Here is a 16,091-nt window from a genome sequence, read left to right on the forward strand (position 1 = left end):
TTATGGATTTTTGCCATTCCCCAAATTTGATCATGTCATTTTAAGTACTTTCGTTCAAAAGCTTCTTTTGGGGCATTTTAATTATTTTTCAAAATTATCAGGGTAATTTAAGTATTTTTCAAGACTCTCCAAAGTAGCTTTAAGGCAGAGTTTGGGGTTTTCTTATTCCGTTTTTTAGATTGGGAGATGCTTATTCTAATAAGTGATCATGAGTATTTAGTGAAAAAATACTTATTCAAATAGGGGTTGTATAAATATTTTCAAAATGATGTAATGGGCCATGGCGGTAAAAAAAAAAAAAAAGCACTTAAAAATAAACCCAAAATTTGGGATTCTTGAATAATCACTTATTCACACTTATTTCCTAAACACAAATTAGTGATTATTAGTGTGGTTTTGACCCAAAATAAAACATTTACTTTTAAGCATTTCTAAATTTAGCCTAAAGTAATTTTTTAGTTTGTTAATTGAAAAAAAAAATAATAAGTCATTGAGTTCACCCACTCAACCGTCATCATACGTTCCCATACTTCTACTCGACGTCCTTGACCATGATGATATATCAGCCGATGAACAGAGTCTGGCATCCAATGAAGGAAGGCTTTGCAAATAAGATTTCTCCTTTCAAACGTTGGATTAGAATCCACTCATTTTTAGTAACACCCATATGGCCATATTTGATACTTGATATCCAAACTAACACACGTGCAATGCAGGTGACTGAGCTAGGAGTATAAATACAAATATGTAGAGTGCAAAATTATGTATTTTGTATTATTTTGTATGTATTTGTATTTGTACTCCTTCCAGACTGAGTCTTAACGAAAAAGAAAAACAAGATGGATAGAGATGATTATTCTTGGCTTGGCCTAGACTAGCTTGCAAATTTGGTTCCGAGCCCAAGTTTTTATGTGCAGACCTGGCTTGTATTATAATATAGTATATATTATTAAATATAATATAACATATATAACATTTTTTATATTATATTATGTATTATATACTTAATATTATATTTATATATGCATATATTCATGAATTGACACATGTCAACACATGTGCCAATACATATGCTATTCTCTCAAACAAGTCCTTATTTCAGGGGCCGAGCCAAGAAATTTTTATAAGGGTGGGCCAAAACCTAAATGAAGTATGGATGAACCCATAGGGGAGGCAACCATTGAAGTGGAGAGTGGAGGGAGGGGAAAATTTACATAGAAAATTATATTACAGTGGAAATTCTTGGAGCCATACCATTGAGGTGGGGTATGGCTCCCTTGGGTCCCCCTGGCTCCGCCCCTGCTTAATTCATAATCTAAGCGACAAAGACTTTACCAAAAAAAATCATATTCATAAGCAATGTTGTACTTGGGACAACACTCAATGTGAGACTCACAATGCTCAAGAATGGGGTTGCATTAAATAAGATCCATCCCTTGTTTTTTATGCATAGGCCCAATGTATTATAAATTTTATTTAATTTAAAATTTTCTAAATAATTAGAACTTTATCATTATATGCCATAGATTCGGAATTGAGCTGGGCCTGAGGCCCCAAACCTGGGCTAGGGTTGGGCCTAGGCTATAGCCCTTAGCATAGGTGTAAGAGGCCGGCTTGGCCTGGCCCATGATTGCCCCTATGCATGGCTATGATGATTGAAAGCTACAATAATCTCTTTCACTCAAAATATATGACGGCAAACACTTCTGCAGCAAATTAGGGGAGTGTAACTAAGCATGTAAGAATATTGTTGTTAGCACATCTCGTGACCAACTCATAGGCAACAAAAACACTTCCATAATTGGAGGGATGCTAGGTGACCATCTCGGCTACTAGGTCATTGTCAAATGGGTTTTGACAAAACCAATGCTTTTTTTTTTTCAACTTCCTAATTTGGAAATTACCTAGACTTGAATTTTATCTGGATGATGATTTGAATAGTTCGACAATTCGAGTCAATGGTAGGTTGAAAACACTACTTGTGGCAATGTAATTTACCTTAAGATTTAAGATGATAAAAACTGTTTGCGTTTAATGTTTATAGTTGAAGTCGCTTTATCAATTTCATGATATATGTTTTAGAGGCAAAATGATATTTTATTATTAAGGGCACTTTAACAAGATGTTTATTTTATCTTAATTTTGTATTTTATAACAAACCCCCAGTATTTTTGTGGTCAAGGGGCATAATTAATAGGTAAACTTAAAGGGAAGTCTATTTTTTATTGAAATTAGAAGAGAGGTCCAAGTAATTTACCTTTGTAGAAAAACTAAAAAGGGGTAAAAGACTTAAAAATACCTTGAGGTTTCATAAATTGACTTAAACATATCCTGAATTTTTCAAAAAGATTTAAATATACCTTGTGGACTGACCTCACTCGACTTAAACATACCCTCCACCAATGAAAAAACATGTGTGAAGTCATTTAAAATTAAGGGAAAATTCCCAATAGGTACCCTGTACTTTAGCTTGAGTGCCAATTTAGTACCCGTACTTTAAATCGTGACAATCTAATACCCAAACTTTCAATTTGGGACAATTTGGTACCCAAACTTTTAATTTGTGACAATTTGGTACCCGACATTAGATTTCCGTCAGTTAGAAACTCACATGCCGGGTTAAAATTTTCAAAATACCGAAAATACCCTTTATGAAAAACCCTTCTTATTTCTCCCCTGCTGTCTTCTTCTGGGTTGAAGAATGAAAGATGTTGTCTTCGTCCTAGGTTGAATGAAAAAACCTATTTCTCCCCTGTTGTCTTCGTTCTGGGTTGAAGAACGAAAGTTGTTGTCTTCGTCCTAGGTTGAATGAAGAAGCCTCTTGTCTTGGTTTGATCTATGGTAGCCCAGGAACACAAGAAAACAGTTAGGTTGGGGTTTTGGGCTGGTTGTCAGCATGGGTAAGGTTGGCACAAAGAACTCTTATAAGGACTTAAGTTGCACAGATTTCTCTTATTTCATAAGAGACATGAGTACTACATCGAAATCTTCTTTTAGATTCATTGTAGAAATTCTAGGAGTCTCAATACCTTGTACAACCACAACTTTGCTGCCATTATACCTGGTGATTCAATGGCGGGAATTGTGGTGTCAAATGGAATTTTGAAGTTCTTGAACATCTATAACACTCGACTGATTGTCTGGCTTGTTTTGACCTGGTATCCCAACTTTGCTGCCATTAACCTCTCAGGTGTGCTTCTTTAACTCTCATGCATGCTCTCCACTTACAAGTGTAAAGAAAAATCAATGTTGTGAAATCGGAGCTATTGGACTTCTGACTGTTGTTCCAGTGTTGACCAATGTTTTGCGAAATGTTTTAGTTCTGACCTATGTTTCGGAAACAAGTAGAAATCTGAATAGGATATTTTATAGTTGCACAATTAACCTTGTGTGCATATAAGGGCATTTGTTTGTATTCAAATTAATTATGAGATGTTGATTTCTTTGCATTTGATTTTATTCAGGGAAGCGTACCTCCACCATGCAATTTCTTTGAATGGGCAGCTCCCACAAACTTTTCTAATGAAGGCAATTCGTCAGAAGATCATCTGGAAAGCCGCATTGCAGAGCTTCATCAACTAGTATCTGGTTTTGACTGTCATATTAAGGCTATAGAGTCCTCCCAAGAAGTAGTTATTGAAGGGTTAAAGAGCATGGTGGTCTTAGTTATTGTGTTAATTGTTGTATTTTTTGGAATGTATATGTACAAGAAATAGAGTTATATGTACAAGAAGTAATTAATGAACTGTATTTGCCATTGCATTCAAATTATATGTACAATGAAGTTCCATGGTTAGTGTCCAACAATAATCGTATTCCAATTTTTTGCATATCTCCATTAGAGTGGGATGACCAACTTTGCATGTGAGATCCAATTGTTGGTTAAAGTGATGAGGAATTGTCTATCAATAATAGGTACCCTGGAACAAGTTACCTTAACAAATAATCCTTCATTAATACAAGAGATGATTCTAAAGTGATCAACATTAGCATTCTCGCACCAATACAAATAAGGGGACCACACCCATTCAACATTAGTATTCTTAAAGTCATCCCATCACCATTTACAATAAATGTGGAAGCAAAAAATAAGCAACAGTTCTTCCACAATCTGTCTAAATGCTGTGGTTATCATATTAACACCAACCTATAAAACATTACTCTCCCATCCACCATTCAAAAAACAAAAGAACAAAAAAACCATAAACTACAATTGCAAATGTGGTTCAATTCTCCTTTATGTAGTAGTTTTATGGTTAGAAGCCCACGCATATCAATATCCATCCAATAATCCCCTGTATCATTAACGGAATAAGTCAGTATTTGAGCAAATGCATTTCAACAAAATCATACAAGCATTAAATTCAATACTCATACAAGCATTAAGTTCAATTAACTCATATAGGCAGACCTGGAGAGAGGAGAGAAAGAGAGCTAGAGGGAGGGGGAATCTAATCAGCTTATTAGATTTCTAGTCAGAAATCTGATTAGATTTCAAGGAGGGGACGAGGGAGGAGAGAGAAGAGAGAGGAAAGAGAGAGAGCTAGAGGGGGGAATCACCTGATCAGATTTCAGGGAGGGGAGGAGAGAGGAGAGAGAGAGAAAGAGAAAGAGGAGAGAGAGCTAAAGGGAGAGGGAATCTGATCAACTGATTAGATTTCTAGTCAAAAATCTGATCACCTGATCAGATTTCAGGGAGGAAAGAGAGAGAGGAGAGAGAGGAGAGAGGAAAGAGAGAAAGGGAGAGGAGAGAGAGGAGAGAGGAAAGAGGAAAGAGAGGGAGGGGGGAATATGATCAGCTGATCAGATTACCTAATCAGATTTCAGAGAGGAGAGAGAGAGGAGAGGGAGAGGGAGAGGGAGAGGAGAGGGAGAGGGAGAGCTAGAGGTAGGGGGAAGTTGATCAGATTTCAGGGAGGGAAGGAGAGAGGAGAGAGGAAAGAGAGAGAGAGAGAACTATGACTTAAGAGAGGTGTAATGCAAAATAAGCATAAAACAACAAATATTAAAGGTTACAACTATTAATACATGTACTAGTTAATGACCCTACACTCAATACATAAGAGAGGTGTAATGCAAATCTAAGATGAACTTAACTAACATATCACCTCCAAACCTGGAAATTGTGAACATATACAATTCAGGATGTCTAGATTGATAATAGAGGATTATGTTTGGCATATTCTGATTCATACAGTATTTCTTTTTACTACAAAGCGAACATGAATCCATTAAGGAATACTATGACTTGGTGTGTGGCAATGTGGTATAGGCATACTAGGACTTTGTGTGAACATATACAATTCAAGATGTCTGGATTGATAATAGAGGATTATGTTTGGAAGTTGTCCCTCATTCATTGCAAGTTGTCCCTCCCTCCCTCTCTCTCCCTCTCCTCTCTACTCTCTCCTCCCCTCCCTGTCAGATTTCTGATTAGAAATCTGATCAACTAATTAGATTCCCCCTCCCTCTCCTCTCTCCTCCCCCCAAAAGCTTATCAAGTTTCTGATTAGAAATCTGATGAACTGATCAGATCCTCCTCCCTCTCTCTTTCCTCTCAACTCTCAACTCTCTCTCCTCTCTCCTCTCCTCCCTGAAATCTGATCAGCTGATCAAATTCCCCCTCCCTCTAGCTCTCCCTTCCTCTCTCTCTTCTCTCTCTTTCCTCTCTCCTCTCTCCTCTCTACTCTCTCCCACTCCCTCTATCTTTCTCTCTCCTCCCCTCCCTGAAATCTGATAAGCTAATCAGATTCCCCCACCCTCTAGCTCTCTCTCCTCCCTCCCTGAAATCTGATCAACTGATTAGATTTCTAATTTTATGATTAGAAATCCGATCACCTGATCAGATTCCCCCTCCCTCTAGCTCTCTCTCCTCTCTCCCCCTCCCTCTAGCTCTCTCTCCCTCTAGCTCTCTCTCTCCTCTCTTTCCTCTCTCCTCCCCTCCCTGAAATCTGATAAGCTAATCAGATTCCCCCTCCCTCTAGCTCTCCCTTCCTCTCTCTCCTATCTCCTTCCCTCCCTGAAATCTGATCAACTGATCAGATTCCCCCTCCCTCTAGCTCTCCCTCCCTCCCTCCCTCTCTCTCTCTCTCCCCTCCCTCTAGCTCTCTCTTTTTCGTCTCTATCTTTCCTCTCTCCTCCCCTCCCTAAAATCTGATCGGCTGATCTGATTCCCCCTCCATCTAGCTCTCCCTCTCTCCTCTCTTCCCTTCCCTCTAGCTCTCTCTCTCTCTCCTCTCTCCTCCCCTCCTTGAAATCTCATCAAATGATCAGATTCCCCCTCTCTCTAGCTCTCTCCTCTCTTTCTCTCCCTCTATCTCTTTCCTCTCTCCTCCCCTCCCTAAAATCTGATCACCTGATCAGATTCCCCCTGAAATCTCTTTCCGCTCTCCTCTCTCTCTCCTCTCTCCTCCCCTCCCTGGAATCTGATCAGCGTCCCCTCTCTCCTCTCCCTCTTCCTATTTCTGATTTGTGGATTTACTCTCTTTCATATAGATTGGAGCCACATCATCCTTACAAACAAACAAAACACAAGCAGATGTGAAGCAAAAGTAATCAAAGTTAGAAGTTAAGACCCGAGTTAGAATTTCATCTCACCATTTAGAGCCATGCATATTATTGTGTAGGAGGACCACCATCCATGTTAAAGCTCTCTTGCAACAATGTTCATCCACCAAGGTTAGTTAATATCTATGTCCAGACTCTTGTCTCTGAATTGACATACAATGGTAATGAGAGTAAAGTAGAGACCATACAACCTGGGAATGAAAATCAACACCTATATTTGGCACTTGGGGTCGTGGTAGTTGCAGATAATTAATCTGGTGAGGAATTTCAACACTTGATGTACCAGTATGAGATGATGGTCCACCCCTCTAGTTTGATGACCCGCCTCTACATGTCAATGATCTACCCCTCGTACTAGTGGTTCTGCCCCAAGGTTGTCTTTGTGCCCTCAATGATGATGATGTTTGTGATGGGCCTACATCATCAATCCTATTCTCAGAATTTCCCTGATGTCGGCCCCTGCAGCTTCTAATGTTGTGTCCCGTCTGCCCACATCTAGAGCATGTCATAAGTCTGCCCCTCTGTGTTACACTATGCCCACTTATCAATTCATCGGGCCCCTTCCTCCTTAATTTCCTTGGCCTTCTTGGTTGTGGCCCGATGGAGGGTGGGGTGATAGGTATTGGTTGATGTACAATGGGCTACTGAGACTTATCCGGGATCGGGACAATTATGTTGCTATAGGCCTGGATACATCTTTGATTGGTGTAAATGGGATCAGCATAATTGTATACACACTCCTTCTATATCTTTATCCAAGAAATTGCATCTGTACATGGTATCCCTGTGAGTGCCCACCGCCGGCATGAACAAGTTCTTCTCTCAAGATTTACAACTGCTCTCTTATCGAAATAGGTCACCTCAAATGTAGATATCCCAACATATACAGGAAAACAGTTTCGGGCACGTTCTTCAAGCCACTATATCTTCTTCCTAACATTGGGGCAAACAGGTCCATTGTCATTTGTAAGTTGTTGATGTCTTCTTTTGACTAAGGACATCAACTATACCTCCTGATAGTCTCCACCAATGTAATAATAGGCTTGTCATGAGCATCTAATATCCATTTGTTGAATGACTCCAAGAAGTTATTACAAATGTCATCACTAAGGGCTCTTAGTCCAAAGGTTGACCTGGACCACATTGCCGGGGGCACCCTTCTCAACCCGTCATGAGCATCTTTGTTCAATTCTTTCATTTTATCCATGTACCAGTCAAATTCGGCAGATGTGTATGCACTAGCAGCCCCCCATAAACAATCTCTTTGATCATTCTCCTTCAAAAGAAGCTTAAAGTTGGCATACATATGCCTCACACAAAAGCGGTGCTCTGTACTTGGCAACAACCTCTCAAAAGTTTCAACAAGTCCCTACAACATAACCCAAGTAAGAATGTTAATATAAATGTATATATGCACATATAAAATGTAAAATACATAAATGCACTAGTATAATACCTTCTGCCTATTAGAAATAAAGGTCCAACCATGATCATCTGGTCCTCCAATAGCGTTAAACAACAAAGTCAAAAACCAAGTCCACGACTCCCCTACACTCAGACTCAACTACAACAAATGCAATTGGGAATATGCAGTTATTCCCATCTAAAGCAATAGCCGAGAGGATATGGCCAAAGTTAGGTGGCTTCATGTGGCATTCATCAAGCCCTATGAATGGGCGACAACCCTCCAAAAAGCCAACTTTCGTTGCATTGAAACAAATAAACATCCTCTCAAATTGTCCAGGGACCCCCTCCTTGAAACCAATCTTCACAATGCTACCCGGATTTGAATTCAGTAAGACATGACAGTAATTGGCGAACATCTTGAACTGTTCACTATGTATCCCCTCAATCTGGAAAATTGACTTTCTCTTAGCTCTATAAACCAATCACTTACTAATATCAACTCTAAAATCTCTTAAGAGTCTCATTATGTAAAGCAAGGGCTTTCCAACCAGGACTATCCATAAATTTGTTCTTGTATTTATTGGCTAGCCATTCGATGGCATTTTGTCATTCCTCAATGCCCGTGCACACTCACACTTGTCACTGAAAGATTTAATTTGGAAAGACTCCTGGTCTTGCATCCAAGATGCATCAATCCTCCAACCACACTTCTACTTGCAAGCTGTCGTGACCTTATCTTTATTATTCTTCACATAATAATACTGTATGCCATGTATGATCACAAAGTTAACCAATGCTTTCTTAAATATAGTTGGATTGGAAAATCTCATCCCCACCAATAAGTTGGGTGAACCCATTTGCCTCTCAGGTATAAATGACTCATATTGTGCACCTCTCTCGTCATCCGATGCATGTGGACTAAGCAATTCTTCTGGCTGATGATAATCATTCAACAATTCTGGCCCAAGAACATCATCCTCTAGTGGTGTGGAATGGTCATCGTGATCGTTGTTGTATTCTTCATCACCAACGATATCAGCTTCATCCAATGGGATGTTGATGTCATCATACTCATCTGCCCTAGGACCTGAGGAGCTGGCCTCATTACCCTCCTGATGGATGAAAATAGTATACATCTACAAAAAAAATACAATAAATGATATAATACACTATAAAATCCAATATAACCTATAAAACCATAGGTTTGGACCATTGTCTCAAGCACACTTCAGCCCAATGTTTCTAAACCATATGGTTGAACCATGATCTGCACCATAAGTTTGAACCATGGTTTGGACCATGATTTGAACCACAGGTTAGGGCTTGGGTGTCTTACTTGTCAAGGTTTGAGCAGCTAAGAACAAGTAAACAAAGTGGGGAACCACTTTACATGTGCAGTAAGTACATTTAGGGCTTGTTTGGCAAGTCTTTTTGAGAAGATCTTCTCGTAGCTCTAACAGTCAATAGATGCATTGAGCTTTTGACATAAGATCTGGGCAGCCCGAAGACCATTTGGCAGACGCACGTCTTTTCGTGCATCGTTTCGGGTCTTTCCAAGTGAGGTTAAAACGTGAAAGACACGAGAAGCTTCATTTGGAGCTTCCCGAAACCAGCCCAAAATGGGCTTCGGGCATCTTTTCGGCACCACATCTTTTGGCGGCTAGATCTTCTGTGTGCCAAACGGGAATAGACTGATTTTTGGTCTTCTCGGCTTGTAAACAGCCAAAAGACCGCGTAGAAAGACATGCCAAACAACGCTTTGCTTTCTGTCTATGAAGACAGATGCATGTCTGATAGACAAGGTTCTATCTATGAAGACAAATGCATGTCTGGCAGACAAGGTGGGGAACCACCATTAACAATGACCGATTAAAGAAAGGGAAACATTCCCCATGCACAACATTCTCGTATGTATCAAAACTAGGTGTTCACAACTAATGCAAGGAGAAGTTGATGTTAAAATCAAAATATATCTAACCTTGAAAAACACTAAAAAAAATCAAAACCCTAAAAAATCTGGGATTAAAATCTCAGTAACCCACTTGTAGAGAAATCAAGGAGAAGTCGATGTTAAAAAACACATAAAAAATGATAAAAAACAATAGCAAATGAACATACCTTGGTTGTCTCTTCGGCTCTAGCAACAAGTCGTCTTCTCTAGCAACAACTGAGTAAACAGTGGGCGCAAGAATGTTCCAGCGACGGGCAACAGGAGTCGTCCTCCGAAAATGACACTTCTTCTTAGATTCTCGGCAGCGTAATACTTTTCCGACGTCGAAATCAACTTTCCCAATGGCACAGTCGCCTGAGGCCACTGGCGTGAGGGAGATGATTCTCTGTAAATGAAAAAAATGGCACTACTTCTCAGATTCTCGGTGGCACAATAGTTTTCTGACGTCGAAATCAACTTTCTCGGTGGCACAGGCGCTTGACACCACCGACGTTTGTTTTCTGTATTGACCGATGGATTATTTTAATAGTTTGGGATTAATAGGTCAAAATAACACTAGGGGTATTTTAGACATTTTATCCTCTAATTGACGGAAATCTAACGGTAGGTACCAAATTGTCCCAAATTGAAAGTTTGGGTATTAGATTGTCACGATTTAAAGTACAGGTACTAAAGTGACACTCAGCCTAAAGTACAGGGTACCTATCGGGAATTTTCCCAAAAATTAAAAAGAATCCTATTTTACCCTTTTGGAAGAAGAAAAGGGAGGAGGAGGAGGAGGAATGTGGGAGGAGAGAAGAGAAAATAACGATGACCAGGATTGGTTTTATTTCAAAGGATTCACATCCATAGATATTAGAATTTGATTGGCCATTCTCCAAGTTCATAATTTGATCTTAATGGTGTTTTGAGAATTTATTTGGCTTAAACATTTCAAATTCTAAACACTTTTTTTTTTCACATTGAAGCTGATGGCTTTTATGAAGTTGGGTTCTCATCATGGATTCTAGGTTTAGAGGGATGGACTTCCTGGATTTTCTGCCTAGAGAATGATATTTGCTTTAATATATAACTTTGAGAAGCTTGATATGCATATATGTCTTCCATTTTGGAGTGTTGGATATATCATTTTTAAAGGCTTCAGGTTGTCTCATCAATGTGGAATTGAGATCTGTATTGTATGGGTTTACAATCTTCGATGATTCTATCTACGAACTTTTTTGGGGGTAGTCTGGTATGCCTCAATGCCAACCACTCACATGGGTTTAAAAAATTCAGGATATATTTTGAAATTTTGAAAAAAAATGAAGGGTAAAATAGTCACAAGATATATTTAAGTTTTTTTAAAAAACTTAGGGTACGTTAAGTTGATTTATGAAAATTTAGGGTATATTTAAGTCTTTTACTCAATAAAAAACTTGTGAAGCTTTCCCAAATTCCAAAACCAAGAATTAATTACTAACCCAAAATATAAAATTAAAGAAGACTTTTACATACAAATAGCAAAGCAATGAATAAAAGATGTTTGTTAATTTTATCTTTTTCTAATTAATTTTCATTTTTCCTACCATCTCCATATGGGATTTCCAAGACTTATTTTATTTATGTATTTTATTTTTGATTTATATAGTGAAAAATATGTATTATTTGACATTTTATTTATACATTTTACTCAAAAATATATGTATATATTATTATCTTAGGTCTAATTTATGTTTTTATTTTTTATAATAAAAAGCCAAAAATTGAAAATTGAGGCCCATACTTGCATTTTTTTTTTGCAAAATAGTGGAGCTTGGCACCTTTAAATGCATAAATTGCAAACAAAATACCCAAATTAGAAAAAGATTACCCAAACTAAACAAATTATAGAGTTATAGTCTTCGGAAGTTTTCGATACATTGTATATTGTAACTTGTGATCCAATGGCGGCTAAGCTAAGTGAGTTAACGGTTCAACCATCCAAGTCAAATAGATTTGACTAAATCAAATATTTTTGACAAAATAATAGATTTTAGGAAACATGAAACTAGAGATAGGGTTTGTTGACGGTTTGAATGGCTCGACTATCTAGGTAAACTCAAGCTTGTGCTCGACCCTTTAAGGCCTCAATCCAACCCAAAATCAAAGGGCACCATGAGTAGCCAAAATATGGGATATCATCATGTTGTGTGGCAAAATGGGAAGCTCCCTACCTATTTTTAGTTTTCACAAATAAACTAGTGAGGACCAGTATGATGCACATGCTTTATTTATAAGCAAAATTGAAGATGGAGCTCTATAACATTTCCAATTAAATGGTGTCCATCTAATTTCAATTCAAGTATTAGTTTTTGGGATTATGTCTAGTTTATCCATTCACAATCTAAGTTGTGCTTTAGTGAGAATGGCCAATTTCCTATTCTCTAGATAAATTTGTATTTTTTTTTGTATCTTGATGCTAATTTTTATTAATCTTTGAAAAAAATTATTAATTTTTATTGGTTTATTATTATTCTTGTATTATTTTTAGGTAAATTTATAAAAAAAAACTCTCTTATAACAATTCTATAAACAACCTTTGTGTTTTGACACTAACAAAAGCCTCTCCTATAGTTTGAGGAAAAAAAGTGCAAATACCTCATTTCTGTTGAATTTTCAGTAACAAAGATATTCAAGTTACCAAAATACCGTTGTCATTGTTAATGCATTATCATACATAATTTAAAGTTTCAACCTTACCCCTCACTAATTTATTTTGCATACCAAACAATTTTCAAAGAATAATTCTCCTTGCTCTTCTTGGACAAAGTAAGGTAAAAAGGCTGAAGTGAAGTAAAATTAATGCATTACATTAACATTTTTTTTTATTTGGAATGTTGATGAAAGAAAGGTATTTGCACCTTTTTTAAAAAATAGGGAAGGTTTTTGTTAAGTTCAAAACATTGGGGAGTTTCATAGGATTGTTAGAAAACCCATTGAGGTTTTTATAATTTTCCTTATTTCTAAATGAAATTTAAATTGATTTTAAAAAATTAAAATATATTTAATATTAATTTTAAAATTATTAAAAGTTAAATTTATTTAACTATATTATTTTTTATGAAATTTAATTTCCTTATGAAATATAATTAACTATATAAATTTATTTTTTAGTGGAACTTAAGTTGGTTTTAAATTAATAAAATTTAATTATAAAACTAATAATTGTTTGATTAGTTTTACTAGTTTTATATTAATTTTAAATTGATATTAGTTTGAATCTTATTCCTTTTATTAATTAAATTATTTTTATTATATTAATAAAAATATTTTTATCAGTAACAATAATTAATAATTATTTTTATTTTATTTTATTTAAGTAACTTACTAAATTATTTTTATTATGGTTAATTAACTTTTGAGCATGTATTTTTATTATGGTTTATTTTATTTTATTTAAGTAACTTACTAAATAGTTAAGCCTTCTTAAGGCTAATGTTTTACTCCAAAAACATAGTTAGGAACTGAAAGAAAACAATCCCTACTAAGGTTGAAATGAACTAGGGTTTTATAGGAGCAAGGGAATTAAGAAAGAGAGAGCTTAAGATAGAATGTTTTGCTCATCCCTCTCTTCCCTTATATAGAACACTCTCCTAGTCCTACTAGGAGCTGAATAAAAATCAGATTTAGATTAGTATTTATCCTTATGGATAAACTATCTTATTATAATTGAATGGCAACTTGCCTACTTAACTAATCGTATTAGTAATGGGCCTTAGGTCCATTTTCTTTAATGGGTCACTTTCCTATGCATTGTAAGGCCATGTAGGTCTAAACACTATATGGCATGAGACCCACAATGGTTTCAATAAGTCCATTATCATTCGATCCCACCTCTGGAAGAGGGTAGGCTGAATTCATTGCTTAAGAGTAGTGAATCCCTGACCTAATCAGCTTGGGCTTAGTTGGGCCCAACATTTACATGTAAATGATCGTTGGATTCGATGGGAATGGACTTATCTAAGATGAAGCCCATTGATTATTCAGCCCTATAATAGTCTCTTATACCTAACTTTTTGACCCATAATCATCAAAATCTCATAGGGAAGAGGTCCTTCCTTGATTGTAAAATGCAATGTCACACTTTCTACTTGGATGAATCCCATGATTAAAACTTTTTTCAAACCTTTTTTCATAAATAGTAATATAACATATAAATATATTTTGCAAATCAAATTTCAAATATAATTGAAAGTCTATTGCTAGTAACTTATGCTTCCATCAGAGAGTGTAAATCCTAATATTCACTTCGTCTGACAAATAAGTCGATCTTATCACTATGATTATCCACTTAAGTAATTTCCTAAACTACCCCAACATGCCCAAATATTTGACCCTTGATGGATCTTACTAGTTGGCATATCAAAGACAATTCAGTCCAAACCTAGTACAATATCATAATTAATTTTGGGGTCAAGTGTAACTCTCTAGTTTTGTCCATATATCTCAAAGGTTTAGGGCATAATTGGAAATTTGTCCAAGTTTAGTAGTTCTTCTAAACATCCATTGGTTGTGCTTAGGATCTAACCCTAGTAATTAAGACAAGTTGTTTCACCAATTCGGTAGCAACTAGTGTTAGACTTGTCAAGATAAACTCCCTAAGTCTACCCAATGGCTAAGAACATTTTAAACTAACACGAGTCCTATAAGTGTCTAGTTTAAGGAGTAATTCACAGAAATATATATACCAAATGTGATCATGAAACAATAATGCACTTAAATTATTTATAAATTTTTGTGTACATTAATCTAATTGGAGCTCAGGGCATACATTGTCTAACACTGTCCAGTAGAAAAATTTGCATTTTCCATTATGATTGGCTTAGTTTTCATTCGACCGATTTGCCTTCATGTGTTTCAATACAAGTATTTACATTTAATAAACTTTTAAACAAGACATACTTGGAGTTTACTAGGGAAATTATAAAATATCTTATGGGGGTTAGGAGTTTCAGATATTCAAATGATGCATTTTTGTTTTACAATAATAATAATTCGTTTTGTAGTTCAAACTGCCAGGGAAAGGATTTCCACCGGCCAATTGGGTACTCATACTAGTTGAAGAACATATCAACATTTCAATAAATTCAATTAAAACACAACTACCTCATCTGTTCATGTCAACAAGGATATGTCTATATTCTAACAAAGTATATGCAACAATTTTCCAACCAAAGGATAGGCATTTTAGGGTATCATGGATTAATGATATTAAAATGTATGGGAAATTAGCATAGACACTCTTAAATAAAGCTAAGAATGTATAATTGAATATGGGCTATTTTTAAACCACTATATACAATCAACATTTTCACTACCTGTTACATGGCAACTATTTACCACACATCTAATGAGAATAGAAAATAAAAACCTCACAACTCACCACCAGTCAACCAAATTGGACATCCCCTACCATGCCATTTACTTCATGGCTTCCAATCACTCCCTAATAATTGGATCTTTTATTTATGTTGTTTAATGTTGTCTTGCCTTCGTATGTTAACAAATTAGATTTTTTTTCCTAGGATTTTCAAGCAAAGCACTAAGAGCAGGCCCAAACTAGAACTAGTGGAAAGTGTTTTTAATTAGTTATCTCCTTTGGCCATTCTATGCTCTCCATGACAAATCTTGCAACCATTATCGTTCAGGTTATGGTTGAGCTGGCTCCGGATGCCACGTGTCGCTTACATGACCACCTTATCTCTTCGGCCACATCAGTGCCGCGTCACCTCCTCCTACCTTCTACTGTAAATGTATATGGATTCCAAACCATTTAGAGTAATTGTCGAATACAATATTACATTCTTATTTGAAAATCGACATGGCAGAAAAAAGGAATTGGATTCACAGAAACCATAGTCTACCTACTCGATGAACATAAAATCAAAATAGGGAGACATCAAACTTTATTGAAAATATGACCTCGAGTGTGTCCATACACCCATATTTGCTTTCAAGACATTTAACACAACAAATGGTAAACTTCATGCATTCTTTTTTCACTAAAAGTAAAAACACATGAAAAAAATAACAGACAAGTACGGATTTGCCCAATGCAGATTTCTGATTTCCACTGCAGAGTTATAAGCCTTCAAAAGGTCAATAACCCACATTCTATGGACCAACACCCGCCCATGAATTGACA

Source organism: Nelumbo nucifera, chromosome 3 (genome assembly GCF_055504915.1).
Source record: "Nelumbo nucifera cultivar China Antique chromosome 3, China Antique-T2T, whole genome shotgun sequence".
NCBI lineage: Eukaryota > Viridiplantae > Streptophyta > Magnoliopsida > Proteales > Nelumbonaceae > Nelumbo > Nelumbo nucifera.